This window comes from Podarcis filfolensis (assembly GCF_964270895.1).
Source record: "Podarcis filfolensis genome assembly, chromosome: 15".
Lineage (NCBI taxonomy): Eukaryota > Metazoa > Chordata > Lepidosauria > Squamata > Lacertidae > Podarcis > Podarcis filfolensis.
Window position 1 is genome coordinate 10,771,727 of NC_139618.1, and position 25,666 is coordinate 10,797,392.

Consider the following 25,666-nt stretch of genomic DNA (forward strand, 5'->3'; position numbering starts at 1 on the left):
CCTCTGCTCCTGATCATTTTATCTGATGAGTGAGGCTGCAGTAATGTTTATCCTGGAATAACAAATCACCCTGACTCCCCCCCCCTTTCTAAATACAGTGCATACCCCCCCCAATACTTTGGGAGGGCATTTTGGAACACCCCACCGCCACCCCACTGACCCTGTCCATCCCCCCTGATGCTGACACTTCCTCTCTCACCCCTCCCTCCCCTCCACCTACATTTCTCCAGTCACCCTCCTCCACAGCCTGTGGGAGCATCGGCTGCCGCTCCTTCTGGAAGGTTAAGTCAGCCCTCCATAGGCCAGCGTCAGCCTTCACAGCCTCAGGAGATACAACGCAGGTCGGGCCAACCTTCTGGCAGGCACGCCAGGTCTGTGCCCCTTTGGGAGAAGTAAAACACCCCAACATCACTCATGAGCTGCATTTAATATTGCAGGAAACCAGAGGTTGCTGCCATTTTTGGTAGTAGTTAGGTGTACACCATAATGTGATGTCGCAGAAGACCAGGGCAGGGTGGCACTCATCTTCTGTGACATCACATTATGGTGTACACCTAACTACTACCAAAAATGGTGGCAACCTCTGATTTCCTTCGGGAGAAGTGGCATGGTCTGGTGCGGCTTGCCAGAAGGCCGGCCCAGTATGCACTGCATCTCCTGACCCAAGCTTACCCCGGCCTGCACGTCTCCTGATGTGGCACAGACTGGACCTGCCTCTGCCACCGCCTTCCGGCACTGCAGACAAACTTCCGGAAGAGGAGGTCAAGGTAAGTTTTTATTCCGTTTTTTGGTCCTGTTTCTGGACTCACGCCACAGCAGAACTAAAAAAAAATGCCCGTCTTTTGCTCCCTCGCTCTGCTGCGACCAGTGCGGGGGAGCAAAACTGGGACATTTGGGATTGGGAGGAAAAGCAGGGCCATCTTCTGCCAATTCGGGATGTCCCAAATAATTGAGGGGTCTGACAGCGAAACCTTCATTTTTGGCTCAAATACCAACCAGGATCTTCATTTCCTGTCTCTGGAGAAGTGTGTGTGCCTTTTCAAACAGTTAATCTCCATGGTCATCCCTCCACCCCCTGGGCTCACAAACGTGTCAGGATGGCCCCCCTACGTCACTTGCTAATGAAAGTGTAATATGCAACAATGGGCTGTATGATCAGACTAAGAGAAAAGCCTCCTGGGGGATTCTCAAAATGAATACTGAATCAGCGTCAAGTCAGATTTTAATCTTCCTTCAGACTTCTCATAAATTAACTAGAGACACTCCGTGCCACTGATTCAAATTCCATTCTGGTACTTTACACAGCAGCTCCCCCTCCCCAAGAAGAGTTCTCCTTTTAACCGACATGTGAATCACAGTCCTTTTGCCTTTGGCTAATGAAACAATCTATGGCCTTTGAAACTGGGGCAGGGGAGGGAGTTACTGTTTTTCGCTTTTTGTTATTATGTTATGCATTCTTTTGTGGACTTATACTGTAACTTACCCTGTGATCCTCGGAGGACGGGTGGTATATAAATTTCATAAATAATAATATTAATAAATAAGAAGGATTTTAGAAGTTCCTGATGGTCATGAGGCAATCGGATTCTCCCCTAGCCTCAATACTAGGTATTTGTTTTTCCAATACTAGTTATTTGTTCTCTCTCTCTCTCTCTCTCTCTCTCTCTCTCTCTCTCACACACACACACACACACACACATTTATTTCATGGAGAATAGGGCTACCTACTGGCCACAATGACCAGTAATGCTACTGAATGCTAGCTGCTGGAAACCGCCCATGTGCAGAGCATTGTTGCGCTCATGCGCAGGCTCCCCATCGGGGCATCTGATTGGCCACTGGGACAGAAGGAGTGGATGAAGCATTGGCCTGACCCAGCAGGCTCATCTTATGTTTTTATGTTCTTTAAGGGGGAAAATCCTAAGCTGCGGATCGCACCAAAATGAGTCCTGAGCATGTTCAATGGCCATGGGATACTGACAGAGTGGGCAGGAGGCAGAGGCGGCCCTTGAGGCATGGTGAGGCAGTTGCCCCAGGTGGCGGACTGGGGACTGCTAGGAGAGGTGGCAGATCCATGCCCCCGAGGTATGTACCTGCCACAGAGTGAGCTGGCCAGTAAATATCTCAATTGTTGGAGTTAACTTTTTATTAGCAAAAACACACGTCTTCACAGACTTGGCTGAGTATCAGGCCTAAAGAGCACAGAAGCTCGTTCCCTTCATGAAATCAGTTGCTAAGACTACATATCCCCACAGCCATCTATGTCTCCTTCTCTCCTGGTTCTGGGAGTCAGGAGGCAAAAGGAGCATGTTTCAGCAGGAGGGGAAGGCACCCTTGTCTCTTCACCTCCTTCCTCTTGACCTCCTGCTTCAGCTTCAGCCTCTGCTTCTAGACTGCTCTCTGCCACAGCCTCTTCCTGCTCACTAAACCCTGTAATCTCTTCAGCTTCCGACACCCCCTCCTCTCAGTCTTCTCTCTCTTTTCCCTCTGGCCACTCATCGTCATCCCACCACCATTCCCTGGGCTCTGAGCCTTCCTCCTTTGGTTCTCAGCTGGTTCCTTCCACCATTCCTCTGCCTCCAGCCAGTCGATGACAGTACTGCTCACCATCTCCTGCCCTTACTGCTGACCCTGCCCCCTTCTTCTTCCACAGCCTCCCATTCCTCTCCGGCCTCTTTCAGGGCACCAGGCTGCCTCCAGCTGTCTCAGGTGGTGGCAGGAGGGACAGAGGAGGAGGAATGGGTGCCATTTTCTCATTTGCCTCAAGAGGCAACACAACTTGGGTGGGCCCTGGCAGAGGGTGAGGTGTAAAACGGAGAGTCCTGGAGGACAACACTGAGAACACTGAGCAGGAACTTTCCAAACCACAATATTTTATTGCAGCTCCCACTTGTAAGAGGATGCTATTTAAGATCTCCCCAATTATAAGTTTGCATAGAGAAGCAGCACATTATCTGCTGCTAATTCAATTTTTAATAAGCCTTTCCAAGGACAAATCTTAGTGGCTCACAGAAGAGACTTTATAATTAATATAATGTTCAGGGGTTTCCCCCCCCCTCTCCATGGCAATTAGCTATTATACAGGTCAGCGTTTTAAAAAGTGTTCGTCGCAGGAACCAGTTCACACTCATTAAGTGGCAGAAAGAGCTTAATCACATCCAGTGCACAAGCCAAAACACACAGGCCAAAATATTCAGCGCAAATTGTTCCACAGAAAATATTGCTTTAAGTGAAATCTGGGTTCTCATATTCTATGAAAATATTTAGGAACACAAAAGAGAATGGCTGGTGAACCAGAGATGTTTGTGGGTGCGGTAGAGATACATCCCAGTGAAATTCTAGCAATCTGAAACAGACAAAAAAGCTCAAATGGTTGTATCCAATTAAGGTGAGTAGATCCACCAAAATTTGCACCAGTCAAACCCATTGCCTGCAATGGATCTACACTGAGTAGGGCTACCCTTGGCTATAACACCTTATATGTAGGCCACATTCACAACATACATTTAAAGCACTATGATATCTGATTTGATCCCAGAATGCCCTGGTTTTCCTTAGGATGTCCCTATCGTCATCTGAGAAGTGTTGGACGGTATGGAGTTATGCGATCCCCCGAGCCAGGGAGAGAAGTAACTATACCACCTTTAGAAGACATCTGAAGGCAGCCCTGTATAGGGAAGGTTTTTTTAATGTTCTATTATGTTTTTATATATGTTGGAAGCTGCCCAGAGTGGCTGGGGCAACTCAGATGAGCAGGGTATAAAGAATAGAATAGAATAGAATAGAATAGAATAGAATAGAATAGAATAGAATATCCCTATTTTCATTGGAGAAATAAATGTTGGAGGGTATGGGAATTTGCATTGAATTCTGCAGAACTGACATCCTGGTAAGCATGTAGGAGATAGGATTGCAATAGACAAGATAGGAGTACATGCACACTGGATTTTGCATGCTTAAGGTATAAAGGAATATGTGCCCTGGTGTCAGCATTCAGGGACATCAGAGGTAGGGTAGAAATATGAGGGGGGAGGTGTGTGTGCCTCGCTGCCTGTGGCACAGGCTGGATCAGACATATCATCTATTCCAGCTCAGTGTCATTCTAATCTAAGACAGTTTTATATCAAACCCGCTTGTCAGTTGAAAAACAGCAAGGGCTCCTGCTATGAAAAGGCAAGGGGAGGAATGTGAATGACACTGTACTGAGAGCAGACGGCAATAGCAGCTGCATGCAGCATTATAATGGCTGAGCAAAAGCACAAAGGCATTAAACCTCTTGAGCGACAATGCAACTATATATACTCTGCACATCCCTTAATGGAGAATCCGGAATGAGCAGGGAGCTATTGTTAGAAGTGCAGCAGAAGAGATCATTCAGTTTGCAACTTAGGGGTTAATTCTCTTACCAAGGGAGGAGGGAGGTGCAGCTTAGCAACCAGGCTGAGTGGCATGATCTCTGGTGATGTAGCATCTTGGCTGTTTAGTTTGGAGGCAGTATTTCCTCTGGGTGTTTGGCTGAATGTCTCCCCATGCTGTGCATGGCCCGAACAAAAAAAGGCAAAAGCTCTCTGCTTTCTTTCTCCTCACATTATACAGTGGTACCTTGGTTCTCAAACTAAAACCATTCCAGAAGTCCATTCCAAAACCAAAGCGTTCCAAAACCAAGGTGTGCTTTCCCATCAAAAGTAATACAAAGCAGATTATTCCATTCCAGGCTTTTAAAAACAACCCCTAAAATAGCAATTTAACATGAATTTTACTATCTAACAAGACCATTGACCCATAAAATGAAAGCAATAAACAATGTACTGCAGTCACACAATCAATCAGTCAGTAGCTGAACTGGGTTCCACACAGTCACAAAAACTAAACAAAAAAGCCACAAAAACAAAAATGCAAAATAAATAGCAAAAATAGACAGGCCTCAGCGTAAACACTCAAAACGGAAGTGTGGCACTCAAATCGGAAGCATAACACTCAAAACAGAGCATTTTCAGCTTCCAAAAATAGATTGCAAACTGGAACACTTACTTCCAGGTTTGCAGCGTTTGGGTTCCAAGTCATTTGAGTACCAAGGCGTTTGAGAACCAAGGTACCACAGTATACCATTTTTGTTCAAATTGCGCAGTAAAGTGATTGGGATTCTTCTCTCTTGTCTGGTATTTAAGAGACGTTACTAACAGCTATAGTTACAAGGTTACCCAAAGGGTCGTCTAGGTCAACCCCACTGCAAAGCAGAAATCACAGCTAAAGAATCCCTGGCAGATGGCCACCCAACCTCACTTGAAAACCTCCAAGGAAGAAGAGTTCACAGACAGTCCGTTCCACTATCGAACAGCTCTTATTGTCAGGAAGTTCATCCTAATGTTTAATTGAAATCTCCTTTCTTGTAGCTTGAATCCATTGATTCAGGTTCTCCTCTCTGGAGCAGGAGAGAACAAGCTTGCTCCATCTTCTGTGTGATAGCCCTTTAGATATTTGAAGTTGGCCATCATATCTCCTCTCAATCTCCTCTTTTTCCAGGCTAAACATACCCAGCTCCCTCAACCATTCCTCATCAGGCTTGGTTTCCAGACCCTTGGTCATCTTGTTCGCTGTCCTCTGCACACCTTCCAGCTTGTCAACACCCTTCTTCAACACTGGTGGCCCAGAACTGGACACAGCATTACAGATGGGGTCTGACCAAGGCAGAATACAATGGGACTATTACTTCCCTTGATCTGGACACTATACTTCTGTTGATATGGTGTGTCTGCTGCCCGGGGCTTCTTCAGGAGGAGGAGTTGGGGTATATATAAATTGAATGGATGGCTGAATAACAATTGCTGCATTACAAAGTAAACTATGAGACTCTGTATATTTTTGTAAACCGTTTTGAGCTCCCCCCCCCCAAAAAAATTATGAAATAAATATAATTAAAAGGTCACCCAGTGAATTTCATGGCTGAGTGTAGATTTCAACTCTGGTCTCCCAGGTCCAAGCCCAACACTCTAAATCATGGCACCACACTGGCTATCAAACTGGTGTATGTTTACCACCAAGTTTAAAACGTCAGGAATTAAAGCTTCTTATTATTTGCCGTGGTCCAACATATTCTCTCTCTCTCTCTCTCTCTCTCTCTCTCTCTCTCTCTCTCTCTCTCTCTCTCACACACACACACACACACACACACAGCCTGTCCCTTTCCATCCCACCCAGAGGCATCTGCTATGCAAGCTGCTTAGCTCTCATTCAGTGCGTGCCCTGCGGACCACAGGAGGGCAAACAGCTGAAATCCAATCAAGCAACTCTCTTTGGGACGAAGCACATGATGTGCCTGCCTGCCAGACTCTGGTTTTAATGGACATGGCAAAAGAAAGAAAATAAGCTTATGCACAGATTCAGCAAATAATGCTTTGTTAGCAAAACGTGAAGCTGTCAGGTCTGTTTTGCATTAGCCAGCCTTTGGGGAAAATGAAACAGGGAGGTGGGGAGAGGGAGGGGGAAGAGAGGGCGGGAGGAAGGAATTATTTTTGACAAGCCCTTGCCCTGCCCTCCATCAAATGCTCAATATTTGCTGCTAATTGTTATACAGAAACCACCTGCAATTTAAGAGCACCAGGGACTTTCTGCATCACCATCTCCCTGTGTGGCAGGGCTCTGTTTTGCCTCAATTATTGTAAAGACAGGCAGAAATCCCACAGGTACAGTTTTGCAAGTCACAGAACGCAGATGCCACAGGGAGCTTTTCCTGATGAATTTCCATCCATTTGTTACATTCAAATGCCCCGACCATCCTTACTGATCTGGAGCTAGTCCTGGATTTCCAGCTTCTTGTCCCCATCAGTTTAATCTTCTGGGTGCCTGTTGCAGTGGGTGCCAGTGAGCGTGAATGGACCTGGCACCGAAATTTGTGGGTGCCCAGCCTCTTCACTGGGAATTTTGTGGGTGCTCGGGCACCCAGGGCCCTGGGAGTTGGCACCTATGCACATCACTTGTCAATATTTATATTTCTAGCCAGGCTGAAGCTGGCTTAAGAAGGAACCACATCAAACAGCAGTATTTGTCAAGAAACAAAGGTTCCGTATTAGGAAAGACCGATCATATATGTTTCCATTCCATATCACCTTCATATGTGCTCACTTGCAGGCCCATCCTACCCCCCTCTTTTTTTTGCAGATTAAAACACACACACAATTCTGTTTAAGTCGCCTTCTTTGCCCAGTCTTCCCCCTAAATATGCATTTTCGTATGCTTTCCATTATTATTTCCCCCTAAAATACACATTTTTAAAAATGCATTACTGGGTACATTTTAAGAGCAAACCCTGAAACTGCATCATGGAATTTGGAGAAATAAGTAATTTGATCAATTAGATTGCAATCCTTATGTGAACCTGGGACAATCAAATTTGTCCTGCACATTTTAAAATGCAGACCAAACACGTTTGTCCTCCTTCCCTAATACTGCTTTCAGAAACAGAGATATGTGACTCTGTTTCAATAAAGTTCCCAGGAACTGGTGTTCCGAGGGATAGCTCAGTCAGCAGAGCTTGGGACTCAGTCTCAGCATGGGACTCTTAATCACTGGCTGGTTTCACTGCCCCTGTTTCACCCTGCCCCAACCTGCAGCCCTGTCTCCTGCCCAGCCCTGATGGGTCCATTTCCTCTGATACAGTAGAGAATCAGGGCTGCTTGTCCCAGTTTTGTTTGGCACTCCATCCTTTTTGCATGGTTCTTATCTATTTGCAGCTAGAGAGTCCAACAAAGCTCAGAGATATTCCACTTTGGTGTAGCAAGACATTGCAAGTTCAGGAAGCTTATTTGCAAAAGCAGACAAGGTGGTGATGATGATGATTTTGCACCTGTGTAAGATTTTCTGAACAGTTATTTCACACACTTGCACAGGTATCAATCAATCCCATTAAAAGATTTGCTAATTCAGAGCCTGTTGGGCCAAACTTAATTCTTATTCCGTGCTGAAGCAGTGACTGGCTTGCCGTTTTCACATATTGTTGGTCAGTGACTCATCCTTCCGCTTGTGCTTTACAGATCCGCATAAATCCATGTGTGCGTCAATAAAACACCACATGGAAAATAAGTCTTGATGAAATTATATAAATGATGAGTCAGCTGTGCGATGCAGCAAGTGAGAAGACAGAACTGCATTTCCAGCATGCATCAACAGAAGTATGGTGGGCAGATCATGAGTAAGAATGGCCACAGGAGGCGATGATGTCCACCAACTTGGATGCATTGAAAAGAGGATTACAGCGGTACCTCGGATTAAGAACTTAATTCGTTCCGGAGGTCCGTTCTTAACCTGAAATGGTTCTTAACCTGAGGCCCACTTTTGCTAATGGGGCCTCCTGCTGCCGCTGTGCCACTGGCGCGCAATTTCCATTCTTAACCTGGGGCAAAGTTCTTAACCTGGAGCAACCACTTTCTGGTTAGCGGAGTTTGTAACCCAAAGCATCTGTAACCCAAGGTACCACTGTAGACAAATTCATGGAGGATAAAGTTATCAATGGCTGCTAACCCTGATGGCTACTCTCTACCTCCACTGTGTCAATACACTTCTGAATACCATGAATAACAAATGGGGAAATGGCATACCCTCCAACATTTCTCTGATGAAAATAGGGATATCCTATTTCTCCATAATAATAATAATTTTATTATTGTTCAGACTTTGCCCATCTGAGTGGATTGTCCCAACCACTCTGGGCAGCTTCCAACATATATAAAAACATAATAAAACATTAAACATTAAAACTATACAGGACTGCCTTCAGATGTCTTCTAAAGGTTGTATAGTTATTTACCTCCTTGGCTCGGGGGGGGGGGGCGTGTCAGATAACTCCATACCCTCCAACATTTCTTGAATGAAAATGGGGACATCCTAAGGAAAAGTGGGACATTCTAGAATCAAATCAGAAACCAGGACAGCTTCTGTAAATCCGGGGTTTCCCTGGAAAATAGAGACACCTGGAGAGTTTGAAATGGCTGTTGCACTCAGGTGACACTTGCATGCTTCCCATAAGTTGGCCACAGTGAGAACAGGATGCTGAACTCGATTCAGAATTAAAAGATCCACAGGGGCAGCAGATCTGGCCTCCAAGGAATGCATCGCCTGTGGATGGTGCTGCAGCAACAGTGACAGCCGCAGGGCACTTCTTGGAGACGGGATCTGCCGCTCCCTTAGCCACACTCCCCCCTCCCAGTGCCACCTCTACAGTAGTCTTTAGGAGAATAGGAGGTGCTGCTGGTCACCTCCAAGCCTTGTTCCCTACATAGATCTGTATCCTGCCCTCCTTGATCCTGATGTAGATCTTCACTCAGCCCTTCTTCTGTGGTGGGGGTGGTACCATCTTGCAGCTTGCCAAAATGCTTTGGGCTGGCCCTTGGAGCAGAGCATCTATTTTGCATGAAAAGGGCCTCAGGTCCAATTCTTGACTTCTCCAGGGAGGGCCGACAATGTCCCTTGCCTGAAACACTGGAAAGCCTCTATGAATCAGTGTTGAGCTACAATGATTGGACTTAATAATAATAATAATAATAATAATAATAATAATAATAATAATTCATTTATACCCCACCCATCTGCCTAGGTTATCCCAGCCACTCTGGGCAGCTCCCAACAGAAAATTAAAAACACAGTAAAACATCAAACATTAAAAACTTCCCTAAACAGGGCTGCCTTCAAATGTCTTTGACATTTGTCAGGTAGTTGCTTATTTCTTTGACATCTGATGGGAGGGCATTCCACAGGGCGGGTGCCACTACCCAGAAGGCTCTCTACATGGTTCACTGTAACCTCACTTCACCTCAGTTTCTGGGCTGAAAGATGGGCGTGGAGATGCTCCTTCAGGTACACTGGGCCAAGGCCATTTAGGGCTTTAAAGATCAGCACCAACACTTTGAATTATGCTCGGAAACGTACTGGGGGCCAATGTAGGTCTTTCAAGACCGGTGTTATATGGTCTCGGCAGCCACTCCCAGTCACCAGTCTAGCTGCTGCATTCTGGATTAGTTGTAGTTTCTGGGTCACCTTCAAGGGTAGCCCCACATAGAGCACATTGCAGTAGTCCAAGCAGGAGATAACTAGAGCACACCCCCTCATGTGTTTAGCTTACACTCAATGTGCACACCTGAAAAGGACTTACATTTGTGGGGTCTCTCAGGAAACTCCCAACTGGCCCCCAACCTACATCGGTGTCCCCACCTCACTGGTAAGGCTTAACTGGAGACAGTTGCAGCACTGGGGAGCCTTGGGTGCACCAATCAGCTAAAGGAGGCTCTCACTTTTCCCCATAGCTGGCTCTGGCTGAAGCTGGCTTAAGCCCCAGCCTGCAATAAGCTGTATGTTCCCTCAAGACATTTTGAGCTGCTCTGCTTGAGTTCTGCAGAGCCCAGCCAGGAGCGGTGGAAGCTACTGTTTGGGTGTATCCTTCGAAAGATAACGATTGTTAAATTGCTTTGACATCCCACTGATGAAATAGCGATGCATAAGGGCTTAGCGTCATTATTCATAGGGATAATGGCGTTTTATCATCTCAAAGAAAGTGGTTTAAATTCCTGAAGGGAATCGGAAAGCTCCAGCTGTAGCCTGGAAGTATTTATTAAGAGACTAGACTCTCTTTTTTCCTCCCTTCTGAAATATATCTGTATATACATTCCTATACAGTATACATAAAGTTGTCGTCTCACAGCCCTCATTGGAAGACCCTACTTCACAATCTTGTAGACTTGCAGGAAGTCAGAACGCAGCCCCCAGGGGAGGGTTTGCAGTGCCTCATCTGAATCCTGAATCAACATGAAGAAATGGAGTTGGGAAGCTGAAAAGCGAGCTTGGTAGTTTCATGGGGTGGGGAGGTAAAGCTCTAGGGCAGTGGGTGATACCGCCCCCTAGGGGCACTGGACTGATCCAGGGGGCGGTAATAGCCTTGGGTGCAATGGGGGGCACTGAATAAAAATAAGGGAGCAGTGGAACCATAAAGAAAGAAGAGAAGAAAATTTCAAAAAACAGTTTGGGCATGTTTCATCTGTTGTGTAACTATGCTTACCGCTAGGTAAGGAGCTGTTTTGGGATGGCGACGACACCTCCCCTGGATCCAGCATTCATGCTGGAGGCAAGGGGTATTCATGAGATTGGGTGAACCCTTTTCTGGCTTCACCCAGGCCCGGGAAATAGATTGCAGCTTGCCTGCCTATTTGGCCAATGGCCGGTGAGCTGCGACGCCAGCCCTGTCCCTGGGGCGGATTGGACTGAGCCGGCAGGTTTTAATAAATAATTTTATAATTTCAAGCTTCCCGATGTCTTATTTACAACAACCTCTTTCTTTACTATGTTGTAGGACGTAGGTGGAAATATAGATAGATAAAAAAGAACACAAATTTATCACTGCATCTTTGTTCGCTTAAAGAAGGTTGATTTCCATGGGGGCACTGGGCTTTTTTTCTGAAAGGGGGGCGGTAGGTCAAATAAGTTGGGAAAACTCTGCTCTAGGGGTTGATCTGGAGGAAGAAAAGCAAGGAGGCTGGCATGCAAGATACGCAGAGGCACAGCCTCTATGAGATAGATAGATGATAGATAGATAGAAGATAGATAGATGATAGATAGATAGATCCAGAAACTATAAGCATAAGTCCCACAAGATCAAACATCAATCTGCATTGAGTTTTACCACAATCCAGGCTGGCAGTTATGGGCTCCAACTGCACCCAAGATGTTTTGTTGCCTGAGACAAAGACCACACGACACGTCCTTCCAGGTACAGTAGCCAGCTAGCTTTTCACTACAACACTGGTGATGGGACAACATCATCCACCCCAAACTTGAGACTAGTGGAGCATTGATCCATCAATCTCGGCCTTTCCTCAGCCAGTAAGCACCTGCCTGCCTTCTGAAGAATGACCAGTCCAGCAGGTGGCGCTGGCTGCCAGCATCTCACCAGGGAGGAGGATGAGGTCAAAACTAGGATGAGTTGACTCTGCCTGTCATAGGCTCTGGCGCCACCTACTGTTGGGCTCCCCGACTTCTGCCCCATCAGTACTCAATGGGCACCAACCGCCACTGCCATCAGGAAACCTCAGAATAAAGAGCTGCAATATTCAAAAGTGGCATGAATTTATTAGCGAAACAGACACACGCTGCAACAGAAAGCAGGTCATGATCTCAAAGTGCAATTAAGGCCAGGGAACATCCATCTTCCATGTACAGTTAAAATAAATATAGCAGCTCTTTGTTGCATCCTTCTCTGCAAAAACTTGCAGTGCTCTAGAGGCACCCCCCCCCCAGTACAAACTAGGTTAATTATTTCCAAAGAGCATGTCTAAAGGGTCAAAGTAGACACTGTGCTTGTGGTGTATTCTGCCCTAGAATGCTTCGTTTATTTTTAAACAAATAGCTGGCATGTGGTGGATGGGTTAGGACCATAGCAGAGTGGGGTGAAGGTGGGGGACTTCTAACTTTTCGCTCCTGCTTTGGTGCTGATTGGAATTACCCCCTCCTCCACTCCTGCTATTCTTAACGGGAGAAGAGCTCTCTCTCCTCAACAGATACTTAACGTGCATATCATTAACCTCCAAGCAGTAAGAGTTTCCCACCTGCCTTGCCTGGGACACTTGGAATGAGGACCTGATCCCTGTCATGTATTGCTGCAGGGGAGAAACCGTGGGAGCCAACTAAGGCAGGCTGCGGAAAACTGGAAGAGAAACTCTTGCGGGAGAGTTGAGCTTGCATGCAATACACCGCGTCTCTGTGGAGCATCAACGGCTTGAGCATAAGGAAGGAGGCTGTTCCAATCTGCTCAGATCACCTGCCGTTTCTGAACTGTGATGGAGCTTGAAGAAGGACTGAGCATCTTTAACTCTCCAGATGAGTGATGGGGAAATGGCTGAGACGAGAGCCGGGTGAGAGCTGGGAGACAAGCCTACCATACAATGTATGCAAGCTAATTGTAGTGCGCTCCTATGGCACATTGTTTAGGAAGAGTGGCCCCCACCCGTATAACTTTGAATGCTACCATTTTGTATTTCCTTCTTGGACTTTATTGCCTCTCTTATGTAGTTTTAAGTTGTTAAATTAGGTTGGCTTACTTCGATTCAGCCTGTAACATTGAGGCCAAAGGGGTCCCAAACAGGGGTGCCAACTCTAGGGGGCTGAGGTGTCTTCACCCCCTGAATATTTATTAGAGGGGGGCCTTGTGTGCATCACGCATGTGTCATGCTCATGACACCACAGCAGCATCAGTGGCCGGCTCCTCCAGAGTTCTCAGTCTCCTCTAGATGCCCCCTCAATCTTGAGGGCAACCTGGTGTCTCTGGTCCCAACCAATGGGAAAAGTAGAACCTTTATTTATTTAATATAATGTAATGTAATGTGATTGTTTAATTTATATTCCACCTTTCCTCCAAGGAGCTCAAGGTGGTGTACATACTTCTTCTTCTTCTACCCATTAAAGATCCAATTGAATGGAGAACCTCTGCACAGGAGGGTTTTCGCCAGGCAAAGTGTTTTTGCATTCAGCGCCTCCCAGCCTCCCACATTTCATGCTGGAGCAAGAGCCAGGTACTGAAACGAACTGCGAGTAAATCCCATTCACTCCGTCCCTGGGGGGAATTTGCAAGGATGATTTACCCTCTGTCATCCTTGTTTTTCGTTCGCCGACAATCCCCCGCTGTCGTGAGGGCTGCCTTCATTAAGGCAGGTGGGACTAGAAGCCTAACCACGGACTGCTATGACCTGACCCTGCCTCTTGCCTGACCCTTGTTATGACTTCTGCTAGCTCTGACCCTAACCTTGAACTGCTTTGACTTTGCCTCTCACATGACCCTTTGTTGGGAACTCTGCTTGCTTGGACTCTGACGTTGGGCCAGCCCTAGATACTTCTTTGGTTGTTGCCCCATTGAAGTCAGTGCCGGCAAGCAGTGGCGTAGCAAGGTCAGGTGGGACCCGGTGCGAAAAATTTCTTGTCACACACCCCCCCACACACACATCTAGTTGGACTTCTAAGAGACTGCAATCTACTCACAGTATCAAAGGACTGGCTGTGATCTACCCATTGTCATTGCCAGGAGTTGTTGATCTTTTGGGGGGTTGTAGAGTTTGGGTCCTGAGCTGAGAGAGCTTCTGCTTCTCTCCTTCCCTCCACCCTCTGCTTGTTTGCTCACCTGCCTCCTTCCTGCCCTCTCCCTGCCTGCCTAAATGCCTCCTCCAGCAGCCTGGGACCACAGGGCTGTCAAAACAAAGCAGCAAGAAGTGACGCAACTACTGGTAGGCGGGAGTCATGGGCAGGCTGCGGGCCGAATGTCACCCCTCCTTGGGGATGACACCCAGGGCGGACCACCCCCACCTTGCTCCTCCCCTGCTGGCAAGTCCTCTGTGAGAGGCCCAGTATGAACAGGACAGTCTACAGCCAAGGTCTTCCCCATCACTTGCTTCCTGGTCTTCTTAACCGGAGGTGCCCTCTGCTTTGTCACTGAGCTGTGGGCCATCCCCTCTGATGGCACCTGGAACTGCTTACTTGCCTTATTCCATCCTTTTGTCGGCAATCTCTGATCTATCTGAAGAGCCACGGGATGTTGCGGGTTAGGTTTTCACATCGCTGCGCTGTGCCTGGAGCTTTCAATAAAAAGAATGGAAGCCTTCCAAGCTCCAAGGGAGCGTTCCATCTGCAGAACATTTTTATTACTCCAGCAGCCACAGAAGAAATTAGATCCATTAAAGATTGCTGGTTCGCTCAGGAACTGGAGGGCCAGCCTTGTGTTAGGTTGAGGAAGGGTTATCTGAACCGCCATAAATCACGTAGTGGGGGAATTGGCACGGCGGTGATTGGAGCTCAGCTGCGAGGGGGAGGGGGCAGGAAGTCCCCATTCATTTGCAAAATGAGTAAGGGTGGGTGTCTTTCCATTTGAAGGACAGTAAGAGGGCAGCTGCCCCATTTCAATGAGCACTGAGGATGCATCTCTTTAGCCTGGAGTATGATACAAGAGTTGTATATTTTTCAGGGCCTCCCCTGTTTCCTGTGACTGTAATGAGTTCTGAGCCATTTTTAATATTGAATTGTAAAACACTGTAAAACCCACCCTGGGACCTTATGGCGAAGAAATCAAATAAATGGTAAGAAATCAAATAAGGATAACAACGACAACTTCCTTACTGCATACCCTCCGACATTTCTCCGATGAAATAGGGACATTTTATTGTACATCGGGAAGCTTCTCACGCATTTGATCTCACCGTACACATAGACGTCTTATACACATAGACATCTCTCACCTTAAGCCAACCTCACCGCCAAACCTACCACAGTATTGTTGTGAAGGAAAAATGTGCGAGGGAAGGGATATTGTACAACACCTTCCACAGATAAATGGAATGAAATAAAATTCTAGCTGTGAGCTGCCTTGAGTCCCTGTCAGGGGAAAAGTTGGGGTATAAACAACAACAGAAACTATGAGAATAATCAGGAACATGCAAGAAAGTATATCCTGTTGAACTCAGTGGGACTTAGTTCAGAGTAAAAATGCTTCTAAGTGCAGTATAAGGCTGCACAGTCTTCCACCAGTTATCTGGGAGTAAGCTCCATTGAGTACAGTGGGACTTAATTTCTCAGTAGACAGTGTCAGGCTCCATTTACAATAATGGAATAAACACTCCCTACATTTCCTTTTTTTAGAAAAGGCTGGCTGCTGAAGCATTGCAATTAAAGAATTTAAAGTGGATCTGTGACCTTTCCCTTCAAAATTATAGGAAGGGCTTTGAATGCCATCATCACCATTTCCTTCATTTGGTGCAGGAATTTTATTTTCAGTATACCGTAGATTCCGGCGTCTTAGGCGACTGGGCGTATTAGACGACCCCCCAAATTGGCAGCTGCAATTTGGGGGTTCGGCTTATAAGCCCAGTCACCTAATACGCTGGGCAGGTCCATGCCGGGAGAAAGCCGCCCGGAGTGGAGCCCGCTGCCCCTGCTGCTGCTTCCGAAGCAGCAGTGGGCAGGCTCTGCGCCAGGCAGCTCTCTCCCGGCGTGGAATGGAGCCCGCCGCCACTGCTTCGGAGCCGCCGCCACAGCAGCAGGGGGTGGGCTCCGCTCCACGCCGCCCATACCTGGCGTATAAGATGCCCCCGACTTTTTAACCTCTTTTCCGGGGTTAAAAAGTCGTCTTATACGCCGGAATCTATGGTAAACAGAACTAGCTCTTTTTCCCCCACCCACACACACCACTTTTAATGGTTCTCCCAAGATGTGGAGGGGAGGAAAAAGAAAAACCAGGACATTCCGGGATCAAATCAGACACCGAGATTGCTTCTGTTATTCCAGGACTGTCCCTGGAAAACAGGGATACTTGGAGGGTAAATCGCTGCCTTGTCTCAACAGCAAATTCCGTCGCGTTCATTCGAACCTCCTCTTTCCTGCTGAATGTAGCAAGAAACCCACGCAAAGGACATCGTCTGTAACGATCAGATGCGTTCGCAACAATTTCCTTCTTACCGCGTACACTTGACTGCTACAATTAATGAATATTTGCTCAGAGATTCCAGAATGGCAACATGCCATACGGAGAAAGAAAACAGTGTTACTGCTTGTATATATGTGTGTAACGGTGGGAGATTGTGGGGCTGGAGGAAACAACTTATAAAAATCAATAAAAGCTTTTATGGGGTAATTTCAGTGATCACATTACACAAAGCTGGAGACAGACATCAAGTAAAAAAAAGAAAAAGTTTTATGGATTCCTCCCCATTATGGATTGATTACTAGTGCATTTCACCACCATGATTTCCTTCTAAAATCGATACTCTTTTGAGTTTCCCATGGCACGATAACCTAGAAAAAGTGTTCAGGTTCAGGGCCTGCTTTGGGGTTTTTTTCCAGCCCCCTCCCCCCCAAATATTCCTTCTCACTGTAGGGTGCAAGCAGACAAGCCTAGCTGATATTACAATACCTCCACTCATTCCTCGTGAAACGAGGGCTAAGAAACAAAGGGTCTGACTACAGAGACAAAGCATGGCCATCTAGTAGCCTTATCTTTTGCCATGAATTTGCCCAATCCTCTTTCAAAGCCATCCATGCTGGGGGCTGTGGCGTTTGCCCTCCTATGTGATATCATGCTGGGTCATAGTGAAAGGGTTAAATGAGTGTGAAGTGATTCGCCAGTGGGAACCCAAGGGGAGGAGTTAGAGTTGTTGAGAGTCTGTGGGTTGGAATAGCTGATGTGCGAGAGTGAGACAATCTGTTACGAGGAGCCAGATAAACAGTTGGGATAATTAGTTAGAAGTTATTAGGTAGGTACAGGCCAGTACGAACCTAAGACAAAGAATCTGACAAGAAAAATTACCTGAAACCATAAATTTGTTAAGGCTTATAAAATAAACTTGTTTATTTGGTTTAATGTTAACAACTGTCTGGAATCCGTGTGTACCCGAAACGGGTTGGTGGCAGCGGGGAAGCAATCACAGTGGTGGCACAGGGATCAATAGACCGTCAAACGTCCGGGGACCCTGTGTGATCGCCACAGGGGCCATCACTGCTTCTTGCAGGAGGGAGTCCCTGAATTAACTATGGGCTGTGTGAGGAGGTGCTTTCTTTTATGTGTCCTGAATCTTCCAAAAGGATAAGTCATGCTGAAGGCAGGATGCAAGCCTTCAGTAATGGGTATAGTTGAGGGGAAAGAAGCAGACTTGGATCCTTGGTGTGAGGATAGCTGGGAGATCCAGTTAAAAGGACCGAGTAAAACAGGGACTAGATCTTTACCAGGACTGACTTGCGGGCCAACTTTGGACCAACACAACAATCCTTTGACATCAACAGGATGGACAATTTATGGAAGAGTGGAAGCCTTTTTTTGGATTATTTGAGAAAAATATCATAACCAAGTGAAATCAAGGGCAGGATTTGAAATCTGAGCAACAGAAGAAAATGCTAATACAGTCGTGTGTTAGTTGCTGAACACTTCAGCTCCCTAACAATTGAAAACCAGAAGTGAGTGTTCCAGTTTTCGAACAATTTTCGGAAGCCGAATGTTCGGTGCAGCTTCTGTGGCTTCTGATTGGCTGCAGGAAGCTCCTGCAGCCAATCAGAAGCTGTTCCTTGGTTTTCGGAGGGTTCTGGGATTCAGATGAAATGCATGATATTATGCAGTATATGAAAGGGACAGGTGTAAAAGCAGCATGGACTGGAAGATGGGAAGTCAAATTATAAGAGAAATGTCTAATAAATTTGAAATTACTTGGTTAAAGTTATGAAAATTTAATAAAAATCTTAAATAGATAATAATAATAAAACAATCACTTCGTTTTGACAGGGTGTCCCATGCAAACCCCATCCTGAATCGGGAAAATGGTTGCATGGAATCAACTGAACAGGATTATTGCTGCTTTGGCTGCATGTGTCTGTTCTCTCCAGGAAACAGGGAGACACAGCCAGCACAGGATGTAACCTCACCATACTGCCCATCAGATGACATTCCAAATGATGTCAGCTGACGATTAGGACAGGAGTGGCTTGGGAAACAACCTCACAAGCTAAAAACTGAATCTGCTAGAAGGTCAGGATTAGTCCGTGGGCTGGAAGTTGGGCAGGATTAGTCCGTGGGCATGGAAGTTCCATGAAGTAGAAGGTACGGAAGGTCTTTCTCTTCTGGAGAGCTGCTGTTGGTCAGATTATACAATGCTAGGCTAGATAGACAAATACTCTGACCTTGCATAAGGCAGGTTACTGTGTGCCTTACCCAGGACAGGAATGCAGAATCTGAAGATTTGTTGTTGTTGTTGTTGTTGTTGTTGTTGTTGTTGTTGTTGTTGTCGTCTTACATCTCCCACCATCCCTGATCACTGCCTAGGCTGAATGGGTCTGATGGGAGCTAAGAGTCTCCAACAACCTTGGGAAGTGGAGGCACAAGATCCTCATCCCTGTGGAATATATCTTGACTTCCTATGTTTCTGAAGACTGACATTTCCTAAGAGTGATTGTAATTTTTGCAAGTAAAAATAACGGGCAGAGTATGTCCCTGCTCTGTCAGCTAAAGGGACCTCTTGATGAAGAGGTCATAACTGTCTCTGGATTCTGCTGCTTTAAAATAAATATAAATCTAGCAATGCTGTAGTGAATGGTTATCTACCAGCCCTTTCTACATGATGAGGAGTAGCACATACTCCTAGGCCAACACTACAACTACAACAACAAAAATTCCCCTTACCTATTTTGGTATTCTCCCTTGCTACTCACAGAGCTGCACACACCACTTCTCCTTTGATTAGGCAGATCAAACAATTTATTTCCTAAAAATGAATACGTACAAGACTGGAAAAACCATTTCAGTATACTGTGGTAGAAGCTGTGAGATTCCTCCCGCCCCGCACCCCGCTGCTGAACCCAGTCGAGGCTGAAATATTGTTTACTGTAGTTGAAAATTAAGTTCCTAACTTGCGAGGCGTAACTGGGGTGCTGAGCAGAAAATGGGGATAAGATCACAAACCTTGCTGAAACAAACGGCATGCCCGCCATCCTTTCCCTGTGTGGAAAGGTACAGCAGTAAGAATGGAAGTTTCTCGAGCTGGGAAGTTTCTAAACTAGGATGTGGTGTTACAGGAATGCCAAGGCTGCAGGCTCCAAAATGGCGGTGGGGTGAAAGGCTACACCACCCTGGTTTTCACAGTGGCCCACCAGATGCTTATGGGAAGAGCACAAGCAGGATGTATGCTCAATAAGCAGTCTCCAGCCCATGAGTCACAGAAACTGATACTGGAGATTGCTTCTGGCGCTGGAGGGAAAAACCAGGGAACATAAGAACAACCTGCCGGATCAGGCCAGAGGACCATCAGGTCCAAACATCACGTTCTTACAGTAGTCAGTCAGGTACCCATGGGAAGCCCACAAGCAACAGTACTCTCCTTTCCTGCATTTTCAGGTATTCAGAAACATACTTCCTGCAACACATGGAGATGGAACATAGCCATCAGGTTAGTAGCCGTTGATAGCCATAAAGATAAAGGTAAAGGTAAAGGGACCCCTGACCATTAGGTCCAGTCGTGACCAACTCTGGGGTTGCGGCGCTCATCTCGCTTTATTGGCCGAGGGAGCCGGCGTACGGCTTCCGGGTCATGTGGCCAGCATGACTAAGCCACTTCTGGCAAACCAGAGCAGTGCACGGAAACCGTTACCGTTACCCATAACCCTTTACCTTCCCGCTGGAGTGGTTCCTATTTATCTACTTGCACTTTTACGTGCTTTCGAACTGCTAGGTTGGCAGGAGCAGGGACCAAGCAACGGGAGCTCACTCCGTCGCAGGGATTCAAACCACCGACCTTCTGATCAGCAAGTCCTAGGCTCTGTGGTTTAACCCACAGCGCCAGCTGCATCCCACGTTGATAGCCATAGCTGCTGTGAATTTGTCCAATCTTCTTTTAAAGCTATTCAAGTCGGTGGCCATCCCTGCCTCCTGTGGAAGTGAGTTCCCCACAGTTTATATTTGCACTACATGAAGAAGGGCTTTCTTTCTTATTTCCTTTCCGGAATCTTCCAGCATTCAATTTAATTCAATGTGCAGATGTGAGAAGCATCCCACGTCTGAACTCCTCAAGGCTGCCACATCCTAATACCCCCCCCCCACTTCCCCACAGCAGCTAGCAGCCCCTCCTCTTATTAGGCGAGTTATGGGATCAACCATTTTCTTTTGGAATGCTCTGTGACATCACAGCAATTAAGCCAATGCCTGAGGAGCTCAGGACTATCGCTTTATAGTGTTCTCTCCTTCTCAAAGTTGGCTGCTCAAGGAGATAAACAGCAATTTTAGGGCTGTCAATTGATCCACACGGAAGGCCAACCAAGAACACAGTTCTAATAGTTTTCCTTGCATGATTTAAAAACACAACAAAAACCCTTATAGGGCTGAATCTTTTTGCTTCCAAACGTTGTGTGTCTCCCCCCCTCTCCTGCATCTTGATGAGTAACCAGACCTGTAATCCAAAGTAGTGCAACCCACTCCCTGATCAACCATCACAGTTACAACTGGATCCCATTAGGCCAGAAAGGAGGAGACTATAACTCCTTGCTTGTTAATTGCCTTTTTGAAAAGTCTATCCTGCTTCTGCAACTGGACTTCCTTAAACTGACTCCTCTAGCTCCTATAATCTTTGGAGTCATCTCTGCCCTGATGAATGCAGAGGCAGACATCTGAAGCGCCACATCATACTTGACCTTCCCAAGTAATAATCCCACTATCTTTCCCTTTCCTACAGTGAGCTTTTATATATATATATATTACAGAAACATTAAATATTTACTTTGATTGTTATTCTCTTTCATTAGTGACTGAGCCATAGCGGGCTCCAAAATGCTGAAAGGGAGCAGCATGTGAATGCATCACTGTCTTGGGAGTATGGCTGCGTTTGCAAAAGGCAAAAAGGAAACTACACAAGCTCTGCTCCCTGTAGGGCTCAGCCAAACGTCTGGTTCGCTCGCAGTTTACAAATGGTTTCCCTGATTAATCATTCACAGAAAACGACAGCGGTAAACAGCAACCGAGTCCAAGGCGCGGCTAGCAAAACCACAAGTGTCAGCCACAATCGGCACAGCCCGGCCCTACCGTTAGGCAAAGGGAGGCAACCAGGTGGCTGAGGATGGAAGATTCGTCTTCATTTGCTTTGCTTTGTTTTTGCTTTTGAAAATGCATTGGTGTTCTCGTTTTGTATTTTCCTGTTGTGGATCGCCCTGCAATCTTCAGGTGCAAATTTAATAAATGAATAAATGTAATAATAAATGAACGAACAAACAAACAAACATAACAGTGGAAGCTCCCAAACAGGGCCAGCCCGCTCAGGAGGCAAGGTTGCCTTAAGGCAGCCTTTCTCAACCTGTGGGTCCCCAGATGTTGTTGAACTACAACTCCCATCACCCCTAGCTAGCAAGGCCAGAGCTGAGGGATGATGGGAGTTGTAGTCCAACAACATCTGGGGACCCACAGGTTGAGAACTGCTGCCTTAAGGTGATAGATTCTGGATAGCTTGAAAAGGCTGCAGATCTGCCTCCTGCTCCTGCCAGCTTCTTTGCTGTGTGCTCACCACTTCTGCTGGGTGGTGGCTGTTAGTATTTCATGCAGCCGATGCTGCAAATATGACTAGTGTGAATCACATGCCTGTCTGAGAAGACTGTGGGAATGGAAGACAGCCTTATCTCTCTTCCAATGTATGTACAGTGGTACCTCGGGTTAAGTACTTAATTCATCCCGGAGGTCCGTTCTTAACCTGAAACTGTTCTTAACCTGAGGTACCACTTTAGCTAATGGGGCCTCCCACTGCCGCCGCACCGCCAGAGCACGATTTCTGTTCTCATCCTGAAGCAAAGTTCTTAAACCGAGCTACTATTTCTGGGTTAGCGGAGTCTGTAACCTGAAGCGTATGTAACCCGAGGTACCACTATACTTTGTAACATACTTTCACTTTTGGTTGTTCTCTCGGAGGGGAAGAGAATGGTTGCCATTATGCTGTACATAGCAGGGAGACAGTCAACGAAACATATAGAGGGGAAATTCTGTCATAGAGCTACACAGCCAGTCACAGCATGTGCAGCCTCAATGAGGACCATGCCACTCTGACACACGCAATGATCTCGGCTCCACTTCCAACACCAACAACATCTGGAAGCCCACAGGTCCCCCTACGTTAGAGTTAGTGGATCCATCTTTGAGCATTAGCAGCAGAGGTTGTTTATATATCCAAGTTGTCAGTGGTTTAAGCTGAAAGCCTGTTTTTTATTTTTAGGATTGACTGCTAGTCATGTTGAATCTCCCTCCTGACAATCCAGCACTGCCCCCCATGCTGAGAAGAGGGAGGGAGAAACTGACTATAGGGTGAGTTCACAGGGGTAGGAGGACACTTTCTGCCCCCTCAATATCCTCACAAGCCTACACACAACATGAGTGCCATCTTTTCCAGCTGAGGAGCATGGGTTTTGTAGCTTCTCCCGCCTATCCTCTGCCAAGTATTTCTCCTCAACGTGAGATGGAAGCTTCCAGTTAATGGGAAGAAGGAACAGTCTCTCTTGTCCCTAGTGAAAATCAGGAGAACATTGGGTGGGAATGGTGGTTTTTGTCCATTGGGACTGGTAGGACAGAAGCCAGGGAGAAAGACAGTAGGAGGAGCCAGAGTCAATGTTAGACTGTTAGATGGAGTCAACTAATTCTACAGCAGTAATAAATTCATCTTAATAAACAAACTTCAATTGTTGGGAGTTTCACCCATTTGCTTCCTTACCTCTTTCTTTCCTTCCCAAAATCAATATCAGGTGTGTGGGTGTGGGTGTATATGTATATAGATATATAGATATTAGAGGACATTTGAAAAGCTCAAGAGAAGCAAAAACAACAACACAACCCAGCTTATGAAATCTCCCCGGAAAAGTCCTTTAGGGTTTGTCCCCTAAATTGTGATACTTTAGTGCAGGCATAGGCAAACTCCGGCCTTCCAGATGTTTGGGACTACAACTCCCATCATCCCTAGCTAACAGGATCAGTGGTCAGGGATGATGGGAATTGTAGTCCCAAACATCTGGAGGGCTGGAGTTTGCCTATGCCTGCTTTAGTGGTCAGCTTCTCAGAAACCCACTTCCTTTCCATACCACGTTTCTGAAGAGAGGCTCCCGCCAAACCTTTCCAGAATCTAGAGAGCAAAACCATTTTTGTGTGTGAATTTTACAATATTTGGTTTGACTTCGATGATCACATAGCAAAGCTGCCAACAGAAAAGCAGCGCAGTGCACATTTATATAAGGAACAAATTCAGCTTCTTGTTCTCACCACCATTCAGATACCCATGATGTGGCACATCGTGAGTCGATATTTTTTTGGTGAAGTTGCAGATAATAATCCCAATTATTTGCTTATTTTACTATTTGTTGTTATGATAAATGCATGTATTAGGGCAAATGGCTTTGGAAATTTTGTCATCACATTTGTTTTGTTTAACTCAGTAAAGTTTGCCTTGGAGGGAGGAATGCAACAGCAAATCTCTCAGGAAAAATGCACACCTCTGTGATAAATTTTAAGGAGCCCCTTCCCAAAAATAAATGTTTATGTACTTTCTTTCATCTCATCTGTCAGCTGACATCTTCAATGACAAGTCGGTGTCAAAAGAGAGAGACAGAGAGAGCATGTGACGGATAGCTAGTTCAGCCTTGCTATTGACTCCTGGCAGCTCTTGTATTTTGCAGTTCTTCATTTGGAGACATATCGCTGCATTTCAAAGAATGCTGTTGACTGTCGGATTCATCCCTGACCACAGAGCAGTTGCCCTCAGAGTAAACCCCACAGAGAAAAATAGAAGGCTGCGTGTGGAGAATGCTTCAGTTGCGTGTTTCCCCCGTCATATGAGAGGCTTTCAGCAACAGAAAAAAAACACCAAAACAAAAAGCAAAGGACCCACTCAGGCAAAGGGAAGCAGAGATAAGAGGAAGCTTTTGTAAGGCTGGCTGTGCAGATAGCATGAACCAGACAACAGATCTAAGCGACTTCCATGACAATGCCCAATGTTATTAAAGGCAGAGAACAGCTCTCGCTCAGTTTTGCTGTCCTTTCACAATGAATTTGAATCAAAGGAGGGAACTTCCCAGGGCTCGGGGGAAACCTCAGGTGCAGAGAGGGGGCTCTCTCTCTTACCCTCAGTGCTCTCCCCAGGACATACCCTTCCAGGAGGGCCTACTGCAGTGGTCCTCAAACTTTCAGGATGATGATAATAATAATAATGATGATGATAATAATAATAATAATAATAATAATAATAATATTTATTATTTGTACCCCGCCCTCCTGGCTGGGTTTTCCCAGCCACTCTGGGCGGCTTCCACAAAGACCAAAAATACACTAAGATGTCACACATTAAAAACTTCCCTGAACAGGGCTGCCTTAAGATGTCTTCTGAATGTCAGGTAGTTGTTTATCTCTTTGACATCTGATGGGAGGGCATTCCACAGGGTGGGCGCCACTACCGAGAAGGCCCTCTGCCTGGTTCCCTGTAGCTTTGTTTCTCGCAATGAGGGAACCACCAGAAGGCCCTTGGCACTGGACCGCTCAGTGTCTCGGCTGAACGATGGGGGTGGAGACGCTCCTTCAGGTATACTGGGCCAAGGCCGTTTAGGGCTTTAAAGGTCAACACCGACACTTTGAATTGTGCTCGGAAACGTACTGGGAGCCAAAATTTGCTTGTGCCACACCAATGTTTTTATTGGTAAGAAACACATTGGAAAACAAAAAAAAAAAATGGAAAACAGAAGAGCACAACTACCTTACACATACCCTCCAACATTTCTCTGATGACAATAGGGACGCCCCATTCCATAAGGATAATTTTACTATTTGTACCCCACACGTCTTACTGGGTTGCCCCAGCCACTCTGGGCAGCTTCCAACATATATTAAAACAAAATAAAACATTAAACATTAAAAAAAAAAAAACACTTCCCTGCACAGGATTGCCTTCAGACAGATCAGGGGGTAGATAACTTTATACCCTCCAAGATTTCTCCCATAAAAATAGGGACATCCTAAGGAAAAGTGAGGGATTCCGGGATCAAATCAGAAACCGGGATGGCTTCTCTAAATCAGGGACGTCCTTGGAAAATAGGGACACTTGGACGGTCTGCTTCGCAATGTGATACTGGGACATCTAAAAAGTGTAAAACAAAGGAA

At 46.2% G+C, this 25,666-nt stretch overlaps 1 protein-coding gene and 2 long non-coding RNA genes across 6 annotated transcripts in view; 2 read left to right on the forward strand and 1 right to left on the reverse strand.

The window, feature by feature from the left end:
- Window positions 1-25,666, reverse strand: part of AUTS2 (activator of transcription and developmental regulator AUTS2) — a 669,531-nt gene that overhangs the window by 592,013 nt on the left and 51,852 nt on the right. The window lies entirely within an intron of this gene.
- On the forward strand, window positions 610-24,564 carry LOC310750246. The gene is made up of 4 exons (XR_014542017.1): window positions 610-767; window positions 19,895-19,946; window positions 22,746-22,834; window positions 24,193-24,564. It is a non-coding gene; the product is annotated as an uncharacterized lncRNA (long non-coding RNA).
- LOC310750266 lies at window positions 3,279-6,413 on the forward strand. The gene is made up of 2 exons (XR_014542037.1): window positions 3,279-3,388; window positions 6,175-6,413. It is a non-coding gene; the product is annotated as an uncharacterized lncRNA (long non-coding RNA).